We start from the raw sequence: 5,000 nt of genomic DNA on the forward strand, positions 1-5,000 counted from the left end.
CATGAAGAGTTATGTCCAATATGCGACATTCCCGCTGTCCCTATACATGAGCTGCGAGCTGTACCAGTTACGAGCTAGAGACGCGATCGCGTTGCTCTCTGTACGAATGCCGATGCTGAGCGGTCAGCTAGGAGGCGCTCCATCCATGTCGGTACCGGTGGGCGTTGCACTCGCAGTCGCAAAAACGTACGGCAAGTATATTACTCGGAAGAGTTTATGACAGTCCAAGCCCCCCTGCGTGGGGAGCGTCTTTCTAGGCCATGACCCACCGGAAGGGCGCAGCGTCCCCCACCCCAGACATGTGACGTCACACTATCGGTATTGACGACTCGACTCATTGCTTATAATCATTTGCCATACACCGGTGGAAGCTGCCGAGACGAGTAGCTACATAGCGCGCTCGCCGTGTCACTAATGTACAGAGATACAACAGTTTCGACTGGAACCGGATTAAACGTATACACGGCGCTGATTAGTAATACATAGACCCATCAGAATACAGATAATATATACAACTGTCCGTATACATGCTGAAAGACTCTGCTCACAATCACAACCACACGGCAGCCACACACTCTTATCACGCACTACTCTCCGCCTGTAACACGCACACAGACAATATGTAAGCACCAGCATGGAACAACACCCAGTGCATCCTCTCCGCCACATGAGACAATCCACACTGTCATAACCAGACTGGGAGGTCCACTCAGAAAACGGAATATTCCACCCCCCCGACAACCACCATTGCTCAGCTAAGCCACCAACACCCACACATGTCCTACACAGGGGTGCACCCAACATCACAATACTGCCTCCTCTCACAGCACACAAACAATGGCAGGAATGAAAGACACAGGTCTGCCACAAGCATGGAATCGGAGCGCCGCCTGTCATGAGCCAAAGGTGCATCCTGACGTGGCAAATCAGATGATGCCGCAGGCATCCACTTACTATAATCACAATCAACAAACCGACCGGCCGCCCCCCCCCCCCCCCATTACACCTTTCCATACAACAATGTGTACCTTAACCTAAACTATACTGTACCTTAACCTAAACTATACTGTACCTTAACCTAAACTATACTGTACCTTAACCTAAACTATACTGTACCTTAACCTAAACTATACTGTACCTTAACCTAAACTATACTGTACCTTAACCTAAACTATACTGTACCTTAACCTAACCTATACGGTACCTCAACCTAACCTATATTGTGCCTCAACCTAACCTATGTTGCGCCTTAACCTAACCTATGTTGCGCCTTAACCTAACCTATGTTGCGCCTTAACCTAACCTATGTTGCGCCTTAACCTAACCTATGTTGCGCCTTAACCTAACCTATGTTGCGCCTTAACCTAACCTATGTTGCGCCTTAACCTAACCTATGTTGCGCCTTAACCTAACCTATGTTGCGCCTTAACCTAACCTATGTTGCGCCTTAACCTAACCTATGTTGCGCCTTAACCTAACCTATGTTGCGCCTTAACCTAACCTATGTTGCGCCTTAACCTAACCTATGTTGCGCCTTAACCTAACCTATGTTGCGCCTTAACCTAACCTATGTTGCGCCTTAACCTAACCTATGTTGCGCCTTAACCTAACCTATGTTGCGCCTTAACCTAACCTATGTTGCGCCTTAACCTAACCTATGTTGCGCCTTAACCTAACCTATGTTGCGCCTTAACCTAACCTATGTTGCGCCTTAACCTAACCTATGTTGCGCCTTAACCTAACCTATGTTGCGCCTTAACCTAACCTATGTTGCGCCTTAACCTAACCTATGTTGCGCCTTAACCTAACCTATGTTGCGCCTTAACCTAACCTATGTTGCGCCTTAACCTAACCTATGTTGCGCCTTAACCTAACCTATGTTGCGCCTTAACCCAACCTATGTTGCGCCTTAACCCAACCTATGTTGCGCCTTAACCCAACCTATGTTGCGCCTTAACCCAACCTATGTTGCGCCTTAACCCAACCTATGTTGCGCCTTAACCCAACCTATGTTGCGCCTTAACCCAACCTATGTTGGGCCTTAACCCAACCTATGTTGCGCCTTAACCCAACCTATGTTGCGCCTTAACCCAACCTATGTTGCGCCTTAACCCAACCTATGTTGCGCCTTAACCCAACCTATGTTGCGCCTTAACCCAACCTATGTTGCGCCTTAACCCAACCTATGTTGCGCCTTAACCCAACCTATGTTGGGCCTTAACCCAACCTATGTTGGGCCTTAACCCAACCTATGTTGGGCCTTAACCCAACACACGTTGGGCCTTAACCCAACACACGTTGGGCCTTAACCCAACACACGTTGGGCCTTAACCCAACACACGTTGGGCCTTAACCCAACACACGTTGGGCCTTAACCCAACACACGTTGGGCCTTAACCCAACACACGTTGGGCCTTAACCCAACACACGTTGGGCCTTAACCCAACACACGTTGGGCCTTAACCCAACACACGTTGGGCCTTAACCCAACACACGTTGGGCCTTAACCCAACACACGTTGGGCCTTAACCCAACACACGTTGGGCCTTAACCCAACACACGTTGGGCCTTAACCCAACACACGTTGGGCCTTAACCCAACACACGTTGGGCCTTAACCCAACACACGTTGGGCCTTAACCCAACACACGTTGGGCCTTAACCCAACACACGTTGGGCCTTAACCCAACACACGTTGGGCCTTAACCTGCTCTGTAATTGTCATACGACGCGTTAAATTAGTGTAGTGTTGCCTAACTGCAACCCCCGCAATATAGTTTGCTACTCGCACTGCCCGGTCCCCAGTGTATCGCTTCATGTTAAACACCTTGCAGCTATACACTGTAATGTGGATGGCAGCAGGACGTACATGCTCAATGCCCTTTGCAGTTGTTCATTGGCATTTGCAGTTGTTCATTGGCATTCGCATGGCGAAGCACTTAGCCTACGCTGTGGTACGGCCTGTGTCAACTGTCCGCTGATGTTGTACGTCCAAATCACACACTGTACTGCACATTGGTCCTCATGTACTGAATGATACATCGTGGTACATGTGACCGTACAACGACTGCGCCAACAACGGCGAACCATGCGGTCCAAATGTTGTGCACTCAGCTACGTGTCGTCTCCCTATAAGAGCTGGATTGCAGTGTGGTATGCCCTGGATGGCGATCAGCATGAGCCGTCTGTTGATGTAGTGGCGCGTGTTGTCAGACGTAGTCGTCTCTTCTCACACACCGTGATAGCATGGTGCACTGCGTTCCACATCTGCGACATGCGACAGAGGCCGGTTGACAGTCGTTCGCGCAATGGACATCGCATACGTACGGGGGCCACCTTCCACGTGTTCGCGAAGCGTGCACATGTTGTTGCGTGTATGTGGGCAGACATAGTGTGTCGTGACACCTGACACAGGCATGCAACAATCGTTGAATTTGCAAATGGCGATGGACGCCTACGTTTGCTGGTGACGTTACGCAAATGAACAACTGGTAAACCGTTGTGGTGCGGTTGTTCTCGCTAGAGGTGAATCAGTGATGGCGACGATCGGTTGAGCTACCAACCGGTTGTTCCAGCGATACCCACCATGCCCACGAACGTGAATGGCATCTGGGTGTGAAGCGATACGCGGCGGTGGCTGGGTGGGACCGTCCCCGGCCGGTGAGGGGGGGCCTCCCGGCGTGCTGGCCGCGCGGTGCGTGGGCGCACGCGCTACAGCCGGCTGGTGGGGGCGGCCAGTGGCAGGCGCGCCGGCCGACGGAGGCGGCAGGCGGCGCAGCTGCGCGCCGGCGCACCCTGCACGCGGTGCCGTGCGGCCAAAGTAGGTCCTCGCGGGCCCGGTGCGAAGCGCGGTGGACATCTGCAGTGTGCTGGTCCGATTGAGGACTGTGTGCGCTGAGGATGCGCCGCCGCCCGGCGCTCGGCGCCGCGACGCCGTCTGCTGCTCGGTCGCCTCTGCGGTTCTCGCAGGTGGTTTGTATCGCAGCTGTGCGGACGTGTTGGCGCGTGCGCTGTGCTGGGAGAGTTCGCTTCGGCACCCAAGTGGGGCTTTTGTCCTTCTGTGGCGCTGGCGTTGGAGCTGCCGGTCACCGTAGGTGGCGCGTGTTGTCTCCCGCCGGCAATGCCACGACAGCACGCTCCCGGGCCTCTGTCGGCAGCGGCAAGCTCAGTTGGGAGCACGGGTGGTCGCACCTAAAGCGTCTACTCGCCAAACCCCGGGCGATTGCGCCTCTCTCGAACCCGACCAAGTACTTAGGACGGCGCTGCGCGCCGCCGGGACCTGAGAGGGTTTCGAGGTGTATGGTGCAGGGGAGCTCAGCCTCCTCCTGTTTGCAGAATAATTGAGCGGACGCTTGCGTGTTCGCGCGGGCCCCCGGGACACACTCCCGGGCGGCCGGCTGCTCAGCTCTAGTTGACGCAGCTCCCTGGTTGATCCTGCCAGTAGTCATATGCTTGTCTCAAAGATTAAGCCATGCATGTCTCAGTACAAGCCGCATTAAGGTGAAACCGCGAATGGCTCATTAAATCAGTTATGGTTCCTTAGATCGTACCCACGTTACTTGGATAACTGTGGTAATTCTAGAGCTAATACATGCAAACAGAGTCCCGACCAGAGATGGAAGGGACGCTTTTATTAGATCAAAACCAATCGGTCGGCTCGTCCGGTCCGTTTGCCTTGGTGACTCTGAATAACTTTGGGCTGATCGCACGGTCCTCGTACCGGCGACGCATCTTTCAAATGTCTGCCTTATCAACTGTCGATGGTAGGTTCTGCGCCTACCATGGTTGTAACGGGTAACGGGGAATCAGGGTTCGATTCCGGAGAGGGAGCCTGAGAAACGGCTACCACATCCAAGGAAGGCAGCAGGCGCGCAAATTACCCACTCCCGGCACGGGGAGGTAGTGACGAAAAATAACGATACGGGACTCATCCGAGGCCCCGTAATCGGAATGAGTACACTTTAAATCCTTTAACGAGTATCTATTGGAGGGCAAGTCTGG

At 53.2% G+C, this 5,000-nt stretch overlaps 1 non-coding gene across 1 annotated transcript in view; it reads left to right on the top strand.

The window, feature by feature from the left end:
• Nucleotides 1-4,420: 4,420 nt before the first annotated feature.
• The window catches only part of LOC126430600 (small subunit ribosomal RNA), a 1,910-nt gene continuing 1,330 nt past the window's right edge, over nt 4,421-5,000 (top strand). Inside the window, exon 1 of the ribosomal RNA XR_007577242.1 lies at nt 4,421-5,000. This exon is cut by the window's right edge and continues 1,330 nt beyond it. This is a non-coding gene — a ribosomal RNA (small subunit ribosomal RNA).

The sequence above is a fragment of the Schistocerca serialis genome, unplaced genomic scaffold (genome assembly GCF_023864345.2).
Source record: "Schistocerca serialis cubense isolate TAMUIC-IGC-003099 unplaced genomic scaffold, iqSchSeri2.2 HiC_scaffold_1052, whole genome shotgun sequence".
Lineage (NCBI taxonomy): Eukaryota > Metazoa > Arthropoda > Insecta > Orthoptera > Acrididae > Schistocerca > Schistocerca serialis.